The sequence below is a fragment of the Poeciliopsis prolifica genome, unplaced genomic scaffold (genome assembly GCF_027474105.1).
Source record: "Poeciliopsis prolifica strain line A6 unplaced genomic scaffold, Auburn_PproV2 SCAFFOLD092, whole genome shotgun sequence".
In the NCBI taxonomy this organism is placed as follows: domain Eukaryota; kingdom Metazoa; phylum Chordata; class Actinopteri; order Cyprinodontiformes; family Poeciliidae; genus Poeciliopsis; species Poeciliopsis prolifica.
In genome coordinates this window covers 1073840-1097624 of record NW_026562467.1, presented here as the reverse complement: position 1 = coordinate 1097624, position 23785 = coordinate 1073840, and the positions used below count along the sequence as shown (strand labels likewise).

The following is a 23785-nucleotide window of genomic DNA, read 5'->3' as shown; positions in this document are numbered from 1 at the left end:
AAATCGTCCCCCGTCTGTCCGACCCGTCTGTCCGACCCGTCCTCGTTAATCTGACATGTTCATGTAAAATCAGACATTAATCAGAACCCATTTGGTTAAGAGACGCTGACCGTCGATCCTGGATGCAAAGACAGAAAATACTAACGATTCATTCAAATTCAGCCAAGAGACAAAGACCTGAGGAACCAGCAGGAACCAAAAGGAACCAAAAGGAACCAACAGGAACCATCAGGAACCAGCAGGAACCAACAGGAACCAAAAGGAACCATCAGGAACCAGCAGGAACCAACAGGAACCAGCAGGAACCAGCAGGAACCAACAGGAACCAAAAAGAACCAACAGGAACGAACAGGAACCAACAGGAACCAGCAGGAACCAGCAGGAACCAACAGGAACCAGCAGGAACCAACAGGAACCAGCAGGAACCAACAGGAACCAGCAGGAACCAACAGGAACCAGCAGGAACCAAAAAGAACCAACAGGAACCAAAAGGAACCATCAGGAACCAACAGGAACCAGCAGGAACCAACAGGAACCAGCAGGAACCAAATTATGAATTAGAGTTTCTGATCCTTAACACAAAGCAATCGATCTGATTTTCTCTTGAGTTTGGATGAGATTTTTGCTGAATGAGTTAAATTTGAATCTGAGTTTTTTTTCCTCCATGATTTGTTAAAACTTGTCGTTGCTCTTCTGACCTTCAGCCTGTTTTTGCATAAAGTTTTGCGTTTGCATGCGAACAGTAGCAGCGATCTGCACCAGCAGCTCCCAATGATTTGCTTAATGTTGCCATTACTGAGGAAAACCTGCAGGAACATTTTAGATTTAAATCACAGCCACAACCTCTAGAAAAAGATTTTTTATTTTCTCCTTCACAGCAGAAAGATAAAAATATTCACACCTCAACTCAAAAATATATGAGCAGTAAATCTGAATAATCAAGTAAATTAAAGCTTGTAGCTTTTTCTTATCTTCAGAGGAGATGTTGGGGATTCCATCCTTTATCATCGATGATGGAAATGTTCCAACTTCCTGTTCTCGCTGCAGCTTCCTGTCCAACTAGTCTCATATTTAGGGTCAAAGTTCAGGAGATGCTGACAACACCATGTTGCCGTGGTTACACATTATAACAGTTGGAAGGCCTTGCTTTCCAACTGTAATTGTTAAGGTTAAGACCTGTTGAACATACATTAACAAAGACAGAAAAGACAAAAGAGTTCGATTCTTTTTCACTGGCGAGGAGAACGGACAGAGATGTGCTTCAGTTACAATCTCCTACCGTTCTGAAGCACATTCTGTCTGCTCCTCTATTTTATTGTTTTCAGGATCCCTAATCACAAGGACACTGTAGCTCTAAAGGGAGGGGCAAACAGCTACAGCGTCAAATGTTATTCACTAACTAACACACAATCATTCTGCACTAGATAATGTCCTACAAAGATTAATAAAATATGTAGTGATCTTAGCAATGATGGCTTTATTGGAGGCCAGCAACTCAACCGAAGCAGAGCTCTTCACCAAGAGGTAAACCTGCAGGAAGATTTTGTTTCTGCTCTCTGTCAGTGAGGCCTTCTGAGAAAAGAATCAGAGTAAATCAACAATACAAGAAACATTCTTAATTCTATAATGAGATTAACTTAAAGGAAAGCATAAAATAAAGATACATTACAAAGATTAATGAGAATAACAAATAATTGATTAATAATATCACAATTTCTCCAACAGTAATAACGGCTCAGCATCCAGAACCAGAGAAAAAGAAACGAATCAACCAGAAAATCTAGAAAACAAGGAATCAGAACCAGCAGAAGTTCTCCAACATGCAACATTTTCTTTTCCTTTTTCTCACCAGAAATAAAAACAAAGTTAATTAAAACTAAAGCTTTACAGCAGCTGACCAGGCAGGTCAGCTGCTGTAAAGATCAGAACTTTTTAACTTCCTTCCTTTAACAATGAGACGACAAGGTTCTTGTTTTTCAGTAAAAACATTTTTTCTGTTTGGTCTGAAGTGACATATCCTCTGTTTTAATGCTTTAAGGATCTGAGATGTTTTAAAACAGGAGGAACATGGACAAAACCTGAAAAGTGTGGCATGCATCTTATTCAGTCCCTTTGAGTCAAATAACATTGAATAACAAACCAAATCTCCTCCAGACATTATTGAACTGAAATGTGTTTTCAGAGCTGCTGCCGTTCTGCTGTTATCATGGTGTCGACTTCAAAACCCCCAAAACGTAGGAATTTTGAGTTCTATGAGCGCCATATTAATTTAACTATTCCAAAGAAACATCGGCTGATAAACTTAGCAGTTTGGAGATTCCCGTTGGTTTGAGCTGTCTAGTTGTCATATTGATGTGTAACATAAAGGGATGCAGTAGTTTGTAACCTTATAACAACAACATAAGATCAGGAAAAAGTATTAAGTCTGAAGAAAAAGTGATGAGGGAGCAAGGTCAGCTATGCTAGCTTGACTTTGACAACCTCAACATGCAGATGTGCTGCAGATTCTGTTTTGGTTCAGTTACAACAAAAAAGGTGATAGAGCATCAGCAGAGTCGATGTTTTAGTTTTAGTTAAGTTTATTGGCTCTAGTGGCTTTTATTTGATATTGATTGACAGTAAAGTGGGTAATGAGAGAAAGGGAAGACGTGGGGCAAAGGTCACCAGGCCGGGAATTGAACCTGTGACCGCCGCGTCGAGCACTAAGGCCTCCTTATGTGGCTAATCCCTGTGCCGCCGCAGCACCGCGGTAGTCGGTGTTTAAATGAGCTAATCTAAGCTAATCTACCGCCGCTGTTACATTTAGCTACTGCTGTAGATCAGATCAATCACTGATCAATAATCGCAACATAAACATCAAGTCTAAAAATCTGGAATGAACTGAATGGTCTGTTCTCTGTGTGGGAAATGTTTGAGTGTTTTTGGGTTTGATTCTTTTCTGGCATTGTTGACAGTCGGTTGCTATGACAGCGGGTCTGTGTAGCGTCGAGCGAGAAAAACGAACATGAGAGATTTTGAGTTTTTCTTCTTCATTTTCCACAAATCAGTAAGAGCCACACGTCCAGGTTTCATTTAGTTCACTGGATTGTTCTACTGCTAATCAGTCGCTGAACTTGCACATGCCTGGGGCCGGCTCTGGCAGGACGCTGTGTGAATATGATGAGATGATTCTCGTTCTTCTTGCATGACTCTCCGTCGTCGGCTTCCAAACGCCGCACATGGAAACGTCTTCCTGGTCCGAGCGCCAAGCAGACGCCCGTCGTGTCCGGCCGACGTCTTCACCAGACGTTTTTTTTCTATGAAAAAAATAATTTTTTATAGAATTTTTTTTTTCTATAAATATATATCTGATTGGTTGATCAGCAACCAATAAGATAGCTTCCTTGTTTCAGCCAATCACATCAACCCATTCTGGAAGCGCCGTAGCCATGACGACACACTGACCTCAGCCGGGCTTCTGTTAGCTATTAGCTATTAGCCATTTATCTTCAATCTGAATAACGCAAAAACAAACTTTTGCCTTAATTAGAAACTGAAAACGATCAGATCAGCTGAACATGACGTTTCTGTTTTTATTAAATAAAGCAGCCAAAGGTAAAAAGTTTAAAATATATTTTATTTCTTTGTTGATCTGAATGTAAACTCAAAGTAAAACATGAAATAGAGTTAAAAACTGAACCACCAAAACAGAAATATTTAATATTTATAGTGACTATAAAAAGATAAAATTATGTAAAATCTTTTTTTTTTTCAGATAAAATGTTGGATGTTTCTGTAAATTAATCAGTCGGACATCCAGTTTAGAACTGGGTAAACTGGTTTACCCATAATTCATTGCTGCATGTGACATTTTTAGTTAAAAGAAGGATTTATGGCAATGTTTTGTTTTTCCATATTTCCATAAATTCAATTTTGACTTTCAAATGCACGTGATTTTTAGAAATCAGTATTTGTGAATAAAATTTAGGATTAAATTGTTAATGTCATAATTTAAATTATCATATTAAACTTAAAGATGGAATAGATTTCTTGTGTAATATCCACTTGTGAAAATCTTCCTAGAACATTAATGACGTTGCAGTTGTTTTGTCACAAAACACAGAAATTTATATTTATTTTGAATTTCTTTTGCAGAAAGTCATTATGGGGAAAACTTCATAAATAATTATGAAATTAAAATCTTTTTTGTGTGACTGGATTACAAATCTATTTGGTTCTTATTTTCCTTAGAGATATTAACATGATATTTAAACAATTGTTTTCTTCTACTGGGAAACAAAACTGATGTCAGGAGTTTAAAATGAAAGTTTGTAACATTTTTAGTCACAACATTTATAGTTTCTCTTAAAAATTACATTGTAGTTGTGCATCAGGTCTTTTTCTCCAGTTTTTCTATATGTTTGTCCAGAACTTGATCTTTGTTATTAGCTCATCTTTATGCTAAGCTAACCTGTAGCTGCATTAGAGACGGTAAAACATTGTGTCTATTTTTCAAACGCAGACTGTTAACTTGAATATTAGTACATTTTATTTATGAGTTCTGGCTCGTATGTTTACAAGCCAGAGCATTCTAATTCTGAACACTCGATGTTCACACGGACTGAATCCACACATCCTCGTCGGAGTGTTGGCTGCACTTTGGACCGGGTCAGAATCTCTTCAGACTGAAACCCCTGCAGCTTCAGAGACCGTTCTCTTTTTCACAGAGGTCTGACGGTCCTCCTCCTGCACAGAGAAGAAGGAAGGAGAGCAGATCACTGAGTGTCTCCAGCAGCAGTCAGTGACGCAGCACGTCCAGTCGATGGTTTCCAGTCAGACTGATCTCAGAGCTGATCAGAACCTGATCAGTTGTTTCCTGTTGAACTGAGAGAACAAGCAGGTCTGAGATCAGATCTGCTGCTGTTTGATGAATGAGGACCACTGTCTCTAGACATGTTGGACGCTGGAGTCCAGCTGGACGTCCTGGAGACATGGACACAGCAACAACACAGCAAGCTGCTGTTCCTCTGATTGGCTGATTGCTGTGTCCAATCAGGAAGCCTGAACCATTCTCCTCCCACTGAGAAGCTGCAGCTTTACTGGGAACACTGGATCTTTGCTCTGATGCTGACTGGGTTTAGTTCAATATGCTGACAGCAGCTGGACTCACTGCAAACATTTACTTACCATAAAGTCTCTACAAGATCCTTGAGCTGCTGAACATCTGATTCCTTCAGGTTGTTTCCATACAGGTCCAGTTCTGTCAGACGGGTCGGGTTGGACTTCAGAACTGAGGCCAAATAATAACAGCTGATCTTTGACAAACTGCAGTCAATCAACCTGAATAAAGAATAAAAGATGTGAACCAACAGGATGCAGGTTAACCAGTCCAACAGAACCAGTTAAAGATTCTCATGAATATTAATGCCAACAAGCTGCTGCTCCAATAAAGACCTGCTGACTTCAGAACCAGAACCAGAACCTGGTACTGGGTCATGATGTGTTGGAGGATTTCAGTCATTAAAATCATTCCAGGTTCTGATCAAAGTGTTGAAGCATCAATCATTGATTATTGATTTGTTCCTGTCAGATTCCAGGAATTCACTTTTCTAGACTGGATGACCTTTGACCTGCTTGACCTGAGGGGGATTTCTACACACTGGGGTCCGAATGCTGTCCTGTTCTGACCTCAGATCAGCAGGTCCAACTCAGTTACACAGAGAAACTAAATTAAACTCTGGATCCAGGAACAAACTCAGAAAATATTGATTAGATCAGAAGAAATGAACTTTGATTGATGATCAATTATATAGAATTATTCACAGAAATATCAATAATTATATCATTACATACATCAATGTCTCCAGTCTGCAGCCTTCAGTCTGTAGAAAACCACAGAGATCCTTCAGTCCAGAATCTTCCAGGTTGGTTCCGATCAGGTCCAGTTCTGTCAGACGGGTCGGGTTGGACTTCAGAGCTGAGAACAGAGACGTCCAGCTGGTCTCTGAGAAACTGCAGTCCCACAATCTGAATAAAGAATAAAAGATGTGAGCTGTTATGTTAATAAATTGTGTTGTGATTTAAAGATAAGCCTGCAGAGTTTCTTCTTCACAGAAGAAGCACAGCCGGTCCGGTTCTGTTCGACACGGTCCTGTTGGTCACATGGCCCTGGTCAGGGGAGCCTCAGCTGTCATCATGGAAACATAATATATATATACATTATAATATTATATACATAATAAAAATATATAATTTAGATTGCTATTTTCAGCCTGTGGTTTGTACTATAAAGTGTTTATTAGACTAAGGTTTGCTTTGAGACAGTTTGATGATTCTCAAATGGAGCAGCAAACAAGAAAAGTCATGGATTTCATTATTAGTAAAGGTTAGACGGCAATAACGTGATTTTGTTTAGTTTTTAATAAAATGTCCGTTTTGTGGCTGTCGTTTGTATGTCTAAAGAATTCAGTGAAGGAAAGCTGTTCATGTAGATTGGGTTCTTGGGTATTTGCAGCAAACAAGATGGCGAATCAGTCAGGATACATGAGACTGAAACTGTACATGTGAGCTGGTTTATTTTGTCTTGATGCTCATTGTTGCCAGCAGTCGGCAAAAAACACAAATTGATATTAAACTAAAATATTATAGCAATAGAGGCCCAACTAATACAAACTCAGACAAAAATATCTAATAGGAAACTCAACCATCCATATGTTATATAAGTCCACAAAATACACAAATAATTCAACTGACGTAAAGATGACATCATCAGTCTCAACCAGTCCTACGTAACATAAGAGGCACTTTGGCGCCATCATGCGGCCAGATAAAATCCCGCAGTAAGACAACAGAAAGCAACAACAGATGCAGCCGACATGCAGTTACAAATAACGGGATTTCAGGTCAACCTGCGAAGGCTGAGCAGATTCAAGTCAAACATCACATCCCGGCCCTGCAGAGGTTCACACACATGCAACACACTGAATCCAGAATAAACAACTTACTTTCTGTCATCAACTGAACACTGGCAGCAGCACTTCTCAGGACTACACCAGGAATGCGGTCTCACATGCGGAAATGCAGCGAACTGACCCGGAAGTATATTAAAGCAGCCCTAAAACAGGCCTAGATCCGCCCCTGGTGGAAACCGCAAAAACCTCCAGCAGAAACGCAAGACTGGTATAGCAGCACACCAGCCGCGATCTCAGTCGCGATCCCAACCACAGATGGTACAAATGGTACTGAGAGTCTCAGGTGAGCCATCAACACACAGGCCACTCAGGCAGCCGAAGCGAAGCCACGCCCACCCCGCAGCGTCTGCCCCGCCCACCAATCAACGGTGTGCAGAGTGGGGAACACCATCCACCACATTCTGCATCCAGCTTCTTAGCTGAGGGAATCATTTTCCACATCTTCACAAGATTAACAAAAATAAATAAACCTCATTGCAGAGTGATCTCTGAGCTGGACTACCGCTGCGGTTTGTGGGATTCTTCAATTGGAGAAATGTTATTTACATTTACTGTGAACATATTTTGCGAAAGAGGTGATTGTAATCCCAATGTAGGAGAACAACTGATGCAGACCAGGAAGTGGAGACATTCATTCAGGAAACCACAGAAAATGGCTCAGAATTTAGATGCAAATGTTCAATTTAATTATTTATATCCAGACTGTTACTGGGACCAGTCAGTCTACGTTTTTTTCATATTATCTATTTAATATGGTGACGTAATGGGGATCATTCGTTCAGCTTGTTTAAAATTATTTTAACCAAAAGAAAATGAATTGAATATTCTGTCATTATCATTTAAAAACTTACGGTTAACAATAAATTATGACGGAATCTTTTTGACGCCACATGTTAAAATGACAGACGTTTATCTAACCTACAGATGTGGAAAACGACTCGGCCCCGCCCCCAGCCAATCAATCAATCAATCAAATTTTATTTGTATAGCACATTTCAGCAGCAAGGCATTTCAAAGTGCTTTACATCATAAACACAAGAACACAAAGTCATGCAACATATAATAAACAATACATTGTTACATATTACAAAAAACAAAAACAGTTCTAAACAGGTGCGTTTTTAATTGATATTTAAAAGAAGTCAGGTTTTCTGCTGTTTTACAGTTGTCTGGAAGTTTGTTCCAAAGTTTTGGTGCATAGATGCTGAAAGCTGCTTCTCCTCTCTTGGTTCTGGTTCTGGGGATGCAGAGCAGAACCAGAACCAGAACCTGAAGACCAATGCACCAATCAACGGCCAACGCCAAACCAGCCCGGTCTGGCCGGCCGGTTGGACCCGCAGCTCCTGGGGTTCCAGGCAGCGGGATGGTACCCGCTAATGCAAAAACAATCAGTCGTGCTTTGAAGCCAGACTGCCGGGTCGGGTCGGGTCGGTCGGGTCGGTCGGGTCGGGCTGATGTCTGTTCAGTGTTTGCTGATTGAGAACACAGCTCAGATTCTCTCCTTCAGTCTCTGTAACAGCTCAGCCCATCCAGCTGCTGCTCTTGGAACAATAACCTACACAAACTGAAGGCTAGTTCTGCTGGTTCCTGATCATCAGACCCGACTTGGTAACTGGATCAGAACCACTCATTCATTAATGGCCTTTGGGTTCCTATTAAAGCTGCTGAAAGCCAATGGAGGCCATTATTTCCTCAGGAGACGGTTCCTCTCTGACCCGGCCCAACAGAACCACAGCCTCAGGACAAAGCTGAGGAACCTGCTGCTGCTGCAAACCTCACTTTCATTCATTGCATCTAGATTTGCTTTTCTACAATCAGTGGTTTCTTAGACGTTCATTAATGAGGATTTGAACTCGTCAGTGTTTGTGGCTCTGGAGGAAACATTTCATTCTGATGTAAAGAATCAGAAATAAAAGCATCTGAATCTTTACCAAACTGAAACATCTCCATCATTCATTCACAGCATTTCAATTATTTTACTCATTTTGTTCATCAAAAACATTTTAAAGAGAAAAACTGAAAAACAAAGTTAAACAACAAAAAACTTCATTTATTAGGTAAAAGGCTCCAATATATTTTCTGTTTAAAACAAATATTAGAATAGAATTATTAATTAGATAAATAGAGAAAACAAACCTCAGTTTCTTCACTTTACTGACTGAATTCTCCAGGATCTCAACCAGATGCTCCATATCAGATTCTCCAGCTTTTTCTATGTAGATCAGATTTATCTCCAGTTCAGTCAGATCTGGGTTGGACTTCAGAGCCGAGGCCAAAACTTCACATTCAGCCTTTTGGATCCAACAGCCACCAAGTCTGTGATTAGAGAAGAAATAAATTCAGTTCTGATGAAATCAATCTGGATCATTAACAGACTAAAATATGATAACAGTGATGTCATCATCTGATCATCATCTGATCAATATCTACTGAGTTTGACCCCACAGAGAATCGATGCAGCAGTTCCTGGTTAGAGTCCAGGTTCTGGTTCTGGTCCAGGTTCTGGTTCTGGTTCAGGTTCTGGTTCTGGTTAAAGTCCAGGTTCTGGTTCTGGTCCAGGTTCTGGTTCTGGTTCTGGTCCAGGTTCTGGTTCTGGTTCTGGTCCAGGTTCTGGTTCTGGTTCTGGTTCTGGCTTCATGTCCTCAGACCTTCAGCTGCAGTCAGATGTTGAAGATCTTCTATCATCAGTGAAGGAAAGTTCAGTTTCTCTGCAGCAGCTGATGAAGAGGCTGACTGAGCTGAATGAAGGAAACGACTGGAGATGATGGAGAGGAGGAGGAACTGCTCACAGCTCTGACTTGGACTAGACCGTTTAGATCAAGCAGGAAGTGAGTTATAAATGAAGTGAGCAGAACAGGAAGTCCAGCTGCTGTGGACCTCTGGCATCTCTGGGTTTGTTGAGCCACTATCTGCTGCATCATCATGAATAATAGTAATATATTGTATAGAAACATGTTTCCCAGCAGCAGGTTATTAAATGCTGCCACAGAGGAAACTGGGAGCAGAACAAACACATGATGCTCCAGTTCTGTCTCCGTTCATCTGCTGGATTTGATGCTTTAACAAAGTAGAAAGTGGACAGTCGTCAACCTGCTGCAGCTAAAAGCTTCACGTTGTTCTGGTCGTCCTGCAGAGCAGCAGCAGAACCGGTCCTGCTGCTCCTTCGGGTCAGAACCGTCCTCTCAGACTGTCGATCTGAGAGGAACTGGGACAAACTGGTTGGAAGAGGGACACATGTCTCTGCAGTGGTCTGTCCATTGTCTCAGAGGAACAAAGGTTTGGATGTCAGGAGAAATTGTTGCTAAACTCCTAAAGAGCTGAAGAGCAAAACCCCTGGAGGAGACGGAGCGTTTGGGTCCAGCAGCATTTCATGGTGAAGCAGTGAAAGTTCTCCAGTCACTAGAAGAGGCTGGATGTCTCCAGAGTTGAAGCTCATGTCTCTGCAGGTCTTCCTGGAGGACAGCTGCAGCTTCAACAAAGGCTGCAGATGTAGTTAAAGGCCAAAACCATCCAGAATCAACTTGAAGACAGAAGAAGAAACAGGAGGACAATAGAGCTGAATCAGCATCACACAATGAAAACATCTGGACTCACCGAGCCTTTCTGCAGTTCCTCACAGCTGGAACCAGTCTCAGTCGTCCTGATTCTGATGTGTTGTACTTCTCCAGGTCCAACTCATCCAGAACCTCTGACATCTGCAGCATGAAGGCCAGAGCTGAACAGTCAGACTCTGAGAGCTCCTTCCCTGAATCCAGCAGCCGTTGGATCTCCTGATAAAATGAGACGTCGTTCATCTCCACCAGACAGTAGAAGATGTTGATGCTTCTGGCAGCAGAGATTCTATCAGTGTTCATCTCCTTCAGGTTGGTGATGATTCTCTGGATGGTTTCTGGTCTGGTCTTTCTCTGACCCAGCAGGCCTCCTAAGGTACTCTGGTTGGACTCCACAGTGAGACCATGAAGGAAGCGGACAAACAGGTCCTGGTGGCCGTTTTCACTGCTGAGGGATTTCTCCATGGCTTTCTTCATAAACTCATCCAAAGAAAATGAAAAATAATATTTTCCCAGGAACATCTTGATGACTTTTGTTTTCCTCCATGTGGTGAAGCAGTGGAGCATGTAGACTGCAGCCAGAAACTCCTGGATGCTCAGATGAACAAAGGAGTAGACGGATTTGTTGCGCACTCCTCTCTCCTTTCTAAACATCTCAGTGAAAACTCCTGAGAACAGCGAAGCATCCTTGATCTTGATGCCGCACCGTTTGAGGTCTTTGTCATAGAAGATCAGGTTTCCCTTCAGCAGCTGATCAAAAGCCAGTTTTCCTAGAGACTCAATCAGCTTCCTGTTCTCTGGACTCCAGATAGATTTGCTCTTTTTTCCTCCATCATACTTTTCCTCCTTGATTTTGAGTTGAACCAGCAGGAACTTTATGTACATCTCAGTCAGAGTCTTGGGTAGTTTCTCTCTCTCTCTGGTCTTCATCACATCCTCCAGAACTTTAGCAGTGATCCAGCAGAAGACGGGGATGTGACACATGATGTGGAGACTTTTGGATTTCTGGATGTGGGATATGATCCTGCTGGCCTTCTCTTCATCATCTCTGAATCTCTTCCTGAAGTATTCCTCCTTCTGGGGGTCAGTGAACCTTCTGACCTCTGTCACCATGCCGACACACTGAGGAGGGATCTGATTGGCTGCTGCAGGTCGTGTGGTTATCCAGAGGAGAGCAGAGGGAAGCAGATTCCCCCTGATGAGGTTTGTCAGCAGAACATCCAGAGAGGCTGACTTTTCAGGGTCAGTTAATATTATTGTGTTGTAGAAATCCAGACAAAGTCGACTTTCATCCAGACCATCAAAGATGAACAGAACCTGGACCTTTTTAAAGCTGCGGATTCCTGCATCTCTAATATCTTCAAAGTGGTAATGAATCAGTTCCACCAAGCTGAACTTTTCTTCTTTCTAGTTATTCAGCTCTCTGAAGGTGAATGGAAATATGAAATCAATGTTCTGGTTGGTTTTGCCTTCAGCCCAGTCCAGAGTGAACTTCTGTGTTAACAGTGTTTTCCCAATGCCAGCCACGCCCATGGTCATCACTGTCCTGATTGGTTGATCACTTCCAGGTGGGACTTTAAAGATGTCTTCTCGTCTGACTGTTTCTTGTTTCCTGCATGCTGTTTCAATCTGTCTGAACTCATGTTCATCATTGACCCCTGTAGTTAACCCCTTTGTGATGTGGAGCTCTGTGTAGATCTGGTTCAGTAGGGTTTCATTTCCATGTTCAGCGATGCCTTCACAAAGACTTTGGAAAGTCCTTTTCACAAACTTTTTAAGCTGCTGTTGACACTGAAAATAAAAATCTGAAAAAAAGACACAATTCAGCTAAATATAGAGAATTCAATTATTTTTGATTTGCATAAAAACTTTCATGAATAAGTAAAATCAATAAATTCATAAAAAAAATGCTCTAATCCAACTTCAGTCTGTGAGGAGGGAGAAAATGTGAGACTTTTGAACGGACTGATTGGTGCTCTGTTTGGGGACATTTCAGCATATCACCATGCCGGGGTAGTTGAATACACAGAGCCTTTGTGTCACTTTGATGTCATTGAAATGATCACAGAGAAGAGTTTCTGTGGACCACCTCACTTCAATGAACGTTCAGAGATTTCCAACTGAGTCCAGGTCACATTGTTCTGGTCTGTCATCATGGTGACTCAGACTCATGTTGTCTCATCATGTCAAGGTTCAGGTAGAAAGTGACTGGACGTTGCTCAACATCAGGAGAAAAAATTCTGGTTAATTTGTTCATTTTTAATCAAGAAAATAATAATTTTTATTATTTTCTTGTGTATTTGCTGCTGTATTCATATTCAGTGGTACGACGTGATAATGTCTCTCACTGTGTATCAGTCCTGATATACAGATGCATGTTCCACTGCTCTGAGGAACAATGCTAAACATGCTAAACGCCACAAGATGCCACCAAACATCAGAGACCAGTTTTTGAAGATGGGATCTGAACAGGAAATGTTCCATGAGCATGAAGTGGTTTATTCTGAGGCTGTGAATTTGTTAAGTTTACCTGTGTGAAGTAAACAGAGAGGCTCAGATTTGAAGCAAAGACAGTAGCGGTTGAGCTACAAAAGTAGCTTTAATGAAGTGTTTGTTCACCTTTAGCAGGGGAAACCCCCAGCTGCTTGGACAGGGTAGGATCTATCTTGTGAAGATGCTGGATCATTATTTCACTGGCTCTCTGTCCTTTCATCCTCACAGCGTCAATGGTCTCCCGGGCCTTGTTTGCTGTTATTTGGTTCCCTTCAAGTATTGCCCGTCTTTCCGAAAGATTAAAGACACCGTCTGTTTCCAGGTCATCGAGGAGCTGAATCAGGATTTCCTCAGAAACTCTCTTCACAAACTCACTGCGAACTTTGAAAAGGTTTTCCTCTGCAGGCAGAAATTAGAAAAAAACATGATGAAGATCAACTATTCATGCTGCTCCATCCAGAGATTCCCCTCAGTGTGTTGATCAGCTCCTCAGGTCTGAACCTGCTGTTGTGTTTCTGCCTCATATCAGAGTGACGACCACTGATTCTGTCTACATGAGAACAAATGAAGCTTCTGGTTCATCACTTTGTTTCCTGACTGCAGGAAGAACAATAAAAGAAACACCTTCTAAATATAAAGCTGCACTATTATTATTGAATATTGTAATGAAAATATTGACTGATAAAGCTATGCACATGCATGTAGCCGCACACCTTTCCTTTATACATCCCAATTTATAGAGTTCAGCTGTTGGGCTGCCCTGTCGCCACCCATAAATATATATTATATAAATACTCAGAACTCTGCCACCACATGAAGCAATAACCATGACAATGTCCTTGTTTGTGCAAATGTCTGTTTGAACAGCAGAGCGTTCAGCCGGGATTTAAAGACAGACGCCGTGTCAGAGAGTCTTTTAGTGGGGAAAGTGGATATTATATGTATAATATATATATTATGTGTATAAGTTGTACATATACAAAATGGAGATGATTTCTGTCCATTAAGGTGCATTCACAAAGCGGGCAGCTTGACTGCAGTTGCACTGGTACAGTTAGCGCATGGCTCCTTCTTTAAGACTGATAATGTATTATCTCAGTCTTTCCATCTGAGATAATAAATCGATAATAAATTATGTGAACACTGGATAAATTAATTAGTGGATAGAGTAAATATTGCTGAAGCATCAGAGCTGCTGGCCTGTTCTTCACATCGGTTCATTTTAGTTCTGAGTTCAGTTTTTACCTTCAGGTTTCACAGAAACTCACAATGTTTCTGTTAGAGCGTCACTGAACAGGAAGCATGAACACAATACATACACACTGAGACTGTGGTTCATCACATGACAGCCACAGAGGCTGTGATTGGTCAGTTTGTTTCTTTATGATGTTCATTTTGATCACTCCTGCTGGACTTCCTGCTGCTGCGCCATCTTTTATCTGGAAAACATGAAGGATTTATTATGTTTCAGGCTTTATTTCATAATTAATTTATTTGTATTTTTGGAAGACTGAATGGAATCTAAAGAATAATGGACCTTACCAAATTTTTCTATGTTCCTGTTAAGAATCGAATCCGACTGTCAGTCATTGTAGGATCAGATTTCCTACAGGCTGAAATGAAAACATCTTTAAATTCTGTTTGTTGCCATTGGACAGTTTTGTGTTGCATCAGCTGATTAAAGGTCCTCCAGAAATGCGTCTGGACTCCTGATCAGGTGTTTAGCTTTCAGGTGACCGAGTTCCAGCTGCTTCTGAAGCTTTCCTCACGTCTCTGCCGTCTTCTTCAGAGTGATGATGAGAAGCAGCAGAAATAAAGACACAGATGGGTGACGAATCTGGACTGACAGAGTTTCATCATGTTGAAACAAACCAAGTTCTGACTGGTTTTGCTGAAGCATCTGCCTCGGCGTTGCTGCTACAAGTCTACCCTCACCACTTCCCTCCTTGTCTCTACTTCTTCTGAGAGTGAGACGCACTAATAGTACGTTGAATTTCCTAAGTCTGCCAGGTATTACCCTGCTCAAAACTGAGAAAGACTCTCCTGGTTTCAGCCAAGCTCCATCCAGACGCCCCACCGTTCCCCCTGCAGCCCACTAGTTTCACACAGACATCTGTAACAGTCGCTCTTTACTACAACCTGCTCTTGTTACTGAACCAGGTTGGTGTTAGTGGTTCTGGCGAGTCCCAAGGATGTCTTTTTAACTTTTGGACTAAAACAACCTATAAAACGATTTGCACCTTTTTCTCTCTAGAATCAAACATTGGAGCTATTTTACAAATATCAACGAGCTTTGAGGTGACTCATCAATGGAATGTCCACAACTTCTTTTAGATTTTCTTTATGCTAAATATTTTATGAGTAAAGCAATTATGCGAGGGTCAGAACAGCTTCAGTCAGTTCCAGAAATCATCAACCAAACAGGAACCTTTGAACCGGCTTGATGAAGAAGGAAGTGTTTCGGTAAGATGAGGCTCACGGCACTGATAGATGAAGGAAGCTTTAACTTACTACTTATTCTTATTACAATCATTATTTGAGTTGTCTGTTCTAGTTTTCTGTTTTCTCCTGAAAATAAACCAGAAATTATTAATTATTCTAATTATTTGAAACCAAAGTTGCAGCTGTTTATTCTTACACATCATCATCATCATCATCATCGTGAAAACTAAACAAATACAAATATTAAAATACAAAACACAAATCGACAATACAACAACAAACATAATTGTACCTCGCTGCCTTTACTGGGGAACGCCATTTCTCAGTCCAACGTTTGACAGTTCATTTGGTTCACTGCAATTCCCCAGTTTCATAGGCCCTGCCCTCTTTCTCTACGGCAGCCCGTGAGGTACGTATTAAACAAAAAGTCCCAAAACATCACAAATACCATTAAGCCAAATAAATCACCAACAATGCAAACCAAAACAGACAAACATACATAAACAATCTGCAACAGTCTTATTAGAAATTCATTTAAAATTTAATTTAAATAAACTACAAATAATTTAGACATTTCATTTTACAATAATTTACAATCCGTTACATTACTAATTGAGTATTTTGCTTTGGGTCTTATTCAATGTGTTTAGACTTTGTTCTTTAAAACTTTCCTTCATTGAAATAAGGAATAGTCTCATCTATTTTTTATAAATATGCATACTGGAAACTTTCTTCCTCGTTTTTCAGGAAGTTATGTTCCTGTTTCATAACGGGGCAACACTCTCTGTGCCTGACTGATTTCTTATGATTAAACACAAAAAGAAACAGAATTACAGCAAAGCTTGCATGAGACACAAAACACAAACTGATTGATTTGATTGAAGTTTGATTCTGCTGTTGGGTCTAGATGTTTTTTGTAATTCATTTCAAAGGTAACTTTATAAATTGTTCCGGCTCAACATGACTATCCAGGAGGAATAAAGACTTCAGGTCGAACATCTGTTTCCTTCAGACGGACCAACTTTGCACAGATCTGACTGATGGCTAGAAATAAGAGCATGAACTGTTGCTCTGTACATCTGAATCCTGAGACAAGATCAGACATGCAGAGATACTTCATCCACCGACCAGGAAGTCAGATATCTCAGCCGGGCCACAAACACTCAGAACCTACTGGTACCAGTTTGACTATCAAACTGGGAGCACACTCAGCTTGTTGTCTGGGTTATGAGACTCAAAGAAAATCAGAGTTCCTGATTGAAACCAGGTGATGCAACTCTGCAACATAACCAGAACCAGAACCAGGTCCAGTTCTGGTTCTGTCCAGAGAGAAAAACCCAGTCAGGACTGAAAACCAGAAGAATGTGGAGTTAAAACTCACCTGATCAGATCCTTGCTTCTCCTTCTGTTCACACAAATCGAGTTGGAGCTGGGAGATGATGACTCTCCAGAACTTGAACTGGACCCACCTGAGGCTCCGCCCCTCTCACAGCAGAGGTGTGTTCACCTGTTGAATGACAAGAATCTTGTCTGATCATCGATGCCTGGAAATAAATTTTAAAAACAAAGAGTTCACATTTCGGTTTATACATTATTTTAAATGTCTTTAGGTTTTTCTTAATTTAATGTAGTATTACATTTAAATTAAGAACTTTAACAACCAACAGCAACACATGTAGATATTAAATATGAGGTTTTAATAATTGACACCAAAGTCTGCATAAAGACTGTTAAACCTGTTGAGACGTTTCCTACTGACACAAAGAAGTCCCTAATGCATTCCTGAACATAATGTTCTGTAAAGTTTTGGTCTCAGCCTGGGGACTGTGGTTTAAGTTGTACCAAATTTTGCATTGAAATAGCTGCATACAAGCCTGAACGCTGTAGGCGATGAGATGTTTATGAGTTTCTGTCTCTCTTTGCCAGACGGTTTCTCTGTTGTTCATTGTTAGTTTGGTTCAGCTGTCACACAGACGGCCTCACATTTAACACCAGAATATTTTGCTCTATAGAGGACTTGCTGGTCGGTACAGTGTCAGTAAAACGAGGCCTAAACTAATCAATTCTCTTCTATGGTGTCCCATCCAATTGGTAATATATAATAAGGAGAAAATTATTGAGTGTAGAAATTACCTGTACTTTCTGACAAATTGTTTCTGCTGTATCTTAAAATTTGAAGACATTATTGAACCACATGAGAAACATTTTTAGCAGATTGTCAAAGTTTAGTCAATATTTACCCTCTAGAATAAAGTTTACAGTAATGCAGCTTTAACTCCGCCCCACTCTGCGCTCAAAGCCCGCCCACTCGGCTCCCCTGCCCTGTGACAGGCTAACAAAGCAGCAGGGGCTCTTCAAAGATTTCATCGATTAAACACGTTAAATCTCACAGCTCGTTAGTGAGCATGATTGATCAACCCTGGATAACTGAAGACATTTCTGTTCCAAACTGCAGAATAAAATTAGTGTCAAGCACTTATAGCAAAAGTTTGTGAATCATTTCAAAGATATTGATAAATGTTTCCAGAGGTCAAAGTCAACCTTACCCTCCAAAACTACAAATTCAGATCATATATTAGTCAATCAACTGACTGCATAATCTACCAGACTTGTCTTCTATTATTGATCATGGTTATGGTGACAGATATGGGTTCATCACTTCGCACTAGCAAAGACTAAACAGAACCAAACCAACAAATCTGGTTCTGGAGATTCGGAAAGAACCACCAGATATTTACCATGTAAGCAAAATGAACTGGATTCTGAGTTCTGGTTCTGTTGGTTCTCTGTTTGATTAATGTAGAAATTTGAGCTGCTGCATTTGTTTTTGGGCTCAAATTATCATAATGTAATTCTGAGATGAGCAAACTGACCACAACCTCTAATTAGACAAAAGGTCAGACACAGTTCTGACCTGCCATCTCACCTGCACACAGATTACTAGCAGTAGATACTCTGCAAACCATCTTCAGTTGTTGTAATTTCATTATTCATACAGAAAATCTCTGAGTGTTTTTAGTCCTGAAGCTGCAGAGTTGAAATCAGAGAGAAGCAACAAATGAAAATACCACTTTTCCAAAGTTACACTAGTTAATAAACACAAAATGGAGAACTGGATCAGGAAGTGTCTGCCTTACCTGGAAACACATCCAGGGTTTCCCCCAAAACACCTGCTGAGCCTAGTGGTGGGGTCATAAGGTCATCCTTCAGCGGCCTGCTGCGTTTTTGGGTTAAATTGTCACAAACATTCAATTAAGTGTCATAATTCAGAGGAGGGGAGTGAAGCCTGGTGGCCCGCCAGGCTGATAAAACACAGAGAAAACCCTGACTTCTTTCTGGAGTTCTAGTCGGTCTCCTGGCTGCTCCTGGTCCGGTCCCTCACCAGGAGCCGTTGTTGGACTCAGCACAATGTGTGAAATATTAAAATCATGCCAGAGGCAGGACTTGAACCCCTGAACATCAGACACTAAGCACAGACTTCGTGCCGACCAAATCACTGAGCTCTAGCAGTAAAAAGGTAGACGCTTATGTTCATGCTCTTATTTTGAAGTGGGTGAAGCCTGAGTCATACAGCCTATCACAAAAGCAGATAATCCAGATGTGTTTTAATTATCAGGGTGTGTTTTTTATCTTAAATCCTCACAGAAATCACTGGTTTGGTTCCAGAAGATTTAGAAAAATATTAAATTTGTGAATCCAGTTTTAATAAAGCCCTTAGTGTTCTGTCCAGGATCCATACAACAAGTGACTTTAGAGTATTTGAGGCAGATTTGAACAGAAAAACACAGAAAAATCAGTCTGGTTAGTGACGCCTCGTTCAACCTTCTGCTCAGGAACTAAACAGATGAGTTAATAAACCCCTGAGGATGTTTAAATTATTCATATTTCTACATTTTGAGTAGAATAAGCCTGTATTTGTTAAATACCTGTATATTTAATGTTTCCATCACCAAACTGAAAATTAAACAGAAAACATCTTAGTTCTCAATAGAACTCTGAAACATCACTGCAAATGGCTAGCATTGGTTTCAGTTGTCAACATAACGTGCTGGATCTTAAACATATGCTTGATATATAAAGAAAAAGAGACGCCTTCCTAACTGTCAACACAACGGGATAATGAAGTCAGGAAACAGTTTTTTAAAATGGCAAGGAACAGAACCAAACATATTTTTACTGTGAATTTATGGTCTTAATTCTGTATGAGAATTTTTAAAATTTAATTTTAATTGCTTTAATAAATTAACAAAGAAAAAAGTTTTTGTCATTTAAAAATAAAACAGTCACTGAAAAAGCGTATTACATGAGGATGAAATATCACTCAAGCATGTTTACAATCTGTTTCTTAAATAAATAAAATGCTTTGTTATTAACCAGCTCGTCCTGCTGAGCCTCCAGATCAAAACTTACCAACTGCAAAAACATTACACTTTATTCTGTAAAGATTGTTGAAATAGATTTTTAAATTAGCACAATACTGCACAGGAGAGCCTTGATGCATATGAAATATACCATAGTAAGTTAAAGTACACTCTACGTTCACATAAATTTAGATAAAGATCCAAACTAAAACAACTGGCCACTCTCAGATTTTACAGGGAGGATTCTACAGAAAGAGGCCTGGACTCCTTAAATCTATATAGATTTAAGGAGTCTGTCTGCCAGGCAATTAACAAATTATTTAGTGTGGTTCAAAAGTTCACTAGGAGCTTAAAACTTTTTACAAATAATTTTATCCATACTAGAATTAAATATATATAAGGGATGTTCTTTAAGTATTAAGACAACATGTTTTAAAGTAATTATTTTGTAATCATACTATTTGCATGCATTTTATATTATAATAGATTTAGAAAACCACTTTAAAATATTTCTGATATTTACAAAAAGAGTTATTTAAGAAAAAAACACTTTAGTTCTTAGATCCAAACTTACAGTCATTATTTAGCATTAGATTTTGTGCGAGTTTGTTTAAAATACAAACTATTTTCTTGTGGAATCATTTGAGGCAGAGAACGCTCCAGCTGCACGCTATAAATCAAGGCCTGGCAAGAGCCTGGTACGAGAAGATCTGGGTGTTTTAAACAGGCCCCAGAGGTAATACAATCAATGTTAAGACAGCACCCACAAAGGGAAGAACACACCTCCTAATGCATATATTTAAATTTAGAGAAAGACACAGTCATATAAAAGTTTTCGTTTGCAACAGAGAATTCGAATTGCTTTCTGCCCGAGTTCACAATTTCCGGAAAATGCATTTTCTGTCTTTACTTTCTTTTAACTCGTGCAATTATTTCTGTTTTGTCATGTCTTGGACTTTTTGATAATCTAGGTGAGATTGACTTTGATTTTCTCTGGATAAAACTCTGGATATCTGAAGTCTGACGTCGTATGATTGCTCTTTCTCCCTGCACATATTGAGGCTCAAGAATCCGGGATCAGAGGAATGAATTAACGAGCTAAATCAAGTTATTCCTCTTCTTTAATTCTTAACAAGATCCAAGAAATATCTTTACAGAATGAAAATATTTCTATTAAGATATTTACAGAAATACGGGTAAGTTTGAGAATCAAGTCTGGAAAAACAATAAATATTAAGAAAAACATATTTATTAGTGATAAGCTTCAACCAGCAGGATAAAACCACCTCAACAACAATTAATAAAACTTAAGTCAATAAAACTTTTAAAAATATTAGCAAAGATTATTTAATATTTTAGATTTGTTTTTGCCAGAGACTCCGCCCTCCAGTAGTCACACGTTTAAATATTTCAGACTAATTTAATGATTAATCAAATTAATGATCATTTTGATCAATTAATTATTAGCAGATTCAGATCTAAACTCATGCTGAGTTTAGATCTGAATCTGCTAATAATAAGTTTATATGTAAAACAAGCTGCTGCTGCTGAAGTCTGTTAGCATCGCTAGCTCCGCTCAGAGTCTCTGCGGGCTGTTAACACTGACAGTGAAAACATTAGAAAACACTGAAGTGAACCCAGAAGTATTTCGCCTTCATTTATCTCACTGGGAACCAGTTGGCCCACTGGTGTGAGAACCCCTCTCGCCCCCGTCTAGAACCGCCCCTGGCCTGCAGGTCTGGTGTATTTTTGCTTAGTATGTTTTTATCTTGGGCTGCACAGTTGCACAGTGGGTAGCGCTGTTGCCTTGCAGCAAGAAGGTCCTGGGTTCGATTCCCGGCCCGGGGTCTTTCTGCACGGAGTTTGCATGTTCTCCCTGTGCATGCTGGGATCTCTCCTGGTTCTCCGGCTTCCTCCCACAGTCCAAAAACATGACTGTCAGGTTGATCGGCCTTCCCAAATTCTCCCTAGGTGTGAGTGTGTGTGTGTGCATGGTTGTTTGCCCTGTTTGTCTTTGTGTTGCCCTGCGACAGACTGGCGACTTGTCCAGGGTGACCCCGCCTCTCGCCCGGAATGCAGCTGGAGAAGCACCAGCAACTCCCGACCGCGTTAGGGAAGGGTGACCGGGAAATGGATGGATGTTTTTTTCTTCATTGATTGGAAATCAAGTTATCCAAACTGGTAAACAACATTTGGCTAATGCTATGATTTATTAAATATCCAAATCAGTGGCGGAGCTAGAATTTTTTTCAAGGGGTGGCCAAAGGGTGAGCAAGGCTTTATCAGAGGGTCCATATACAAATGATGAACGAAAGGAAACAAATATTTTCTCACACACACTCAAATTAAAATGGTTTATGTAATTAAGATTTGCCATCACCAAACAAGACGTTAAACGGCTCTATGGAACAGTGAACATGTAAATGTAAACTCAGAGCCCAGAATATGACCAAAAACAAATTCTCATAAATAAATAAATAAAAATAAACTGGTGCTTCTGGTGTGCAATAGGTTGTGCTGGGTGGGGGCAGTTCAGTGCCATTTCCTCCTGCTTCACTGTCTTCCTCCCAGAGTCTGAATCTGTATCACCCTCATCTCTCTCTGGAACTTAACTGGAAATGCATAAACAGACACAATAAAAAATGCAAAAAGCATCATGCTAACCTTTAGAATCAGGCTTATTGGATTTTACTACTTAATAACTCTCTATCAGCCTCTAACCCGCTGGTGATCCACTTGGGCCTGGAGTCTCCTGGCTGGATTCTCCAGGTTGGTCCCTGTTGCAGGGATCTGTCTGGTCCTGGTCACTCCTGCAGGGTTCTGTCTGGTCTTGGTCACTGCTGCAGGGTTCTGTCTGGTCCTGGTCACTGCAGGGTTCTGTCTGGTCCTGGTCACTGTTGCAGGGTTCTGTCTGGTCCTGGTCACTGCTGCAGGGTTCTGTCTGGTCCTGGTCACTGCTGCAGGGTTCTGTCTGGTCCTGGTCACTGCTGCAGGGTTCTGTCTGGTCCTGGTCACTCCTGCAGGGTTCTGTCTGGTCTTGGTCACTGCTGCAGGGTTCTGTCTGGTCCTGGTCACTGCTGCAGGGTTCTGTCTGGTCCTGGTCACTGCTGCAGGGTTCTGTCTGGTCCTGGTCACTGCTGCAGGGTTCTGTCTGGTCCTGGTCTCTGCTGCAGGGTTCTGCAGGGTTCTGTCTGGTCCTGGTTTTTGCCTCTTTAAGAAGAACTGGGAGATATTCCCTTTTTCTCTTCATTTGGGCTCTACACAAAATAAGAGCCTGGTATTTAGACTCCATGACTGTTTGGCAGAGACACTATTTCAACTATTATTAAACTATAGTTTTTAGTTTTCTGTAGCTAGCTAAAATAATACTAAATTAAAAATATATTAATTAAAATTAATTAATATAACTAGTCAGGTTATAATTCAAAGCTTTCATTTGACATAGCCTACTTACATTTCAGTCATTATAAACTTAATGGTTTTTCTCATATTCTTACCACACATTTCAAGCAAGAGCTGGGAGATATAAAACATTAGAGGGCAGCATGTCACTAAAACATATGTTAAAAGAATCTGTCTAAACACGATCTATCAGCACTAGCATGGCTAATATAATAAACGAGGCACTATGCAGCGGGCACAACCTTTTTTTTTTTCTTTTTAGAAATGTATGACAAGTGCCGCCTCTCATTAGGAAAGTAACAGCGGTTACTGCTGAGCGGTAAAATGTCGTAAATACCTGCAAAACTCCCGGTGTAACTCTAAAGCCGCGGATGTGTTTTGGATCAAGCAGGAACCACATGTCAGTTTAACCAATGAACAGCGTCGGGCATCGAGCTGCCTTCAGGGACAGTCGGAAATTACAGTTTTCCTGGCAAATCTTTGCTGATATCATACGTATTATATTTAAAAATTACCATTTCTAGTGGGGTGGCACTAGGGGTGGCCAGGGGTCTGTTTGGGGGTGGCAAGTGCCACCCGGCCACCC

General features: G+C 40.5%; 1 long non-coding RNA gene and 1 pseudogene across 1 annotated transcript; both read right to left on the bottom strand.

The window, feature by feature from the left end:
* Window positions 1–1222: 1222 nt before the first annotated feature.
* LOC129353571 (NLR family CARD domain-containing protein 3-like) lies at window positions 1223–16865 on the bottom strand (annotated as a pseudogene).
* A 39-nt stretch (window positions 16866–16904) lies between these two features.
* LOC129353557 (uncharacterized) lies at window positions 16905–18654 on the bottom strand. The gene is made up of 3 exons (XR_008605032.1): window positions 18574–18654; window positions 18363–18463; window positions 16905–16943 (listed from the first exon to the last, which is right to left on the bottom strand). It is a non-coding gene; the product is annotated as an uncharacterized LOC129353557 (long non-coding RNA).
* Window positions 18655–23785: the final 5131 nt, after the last annotated feature.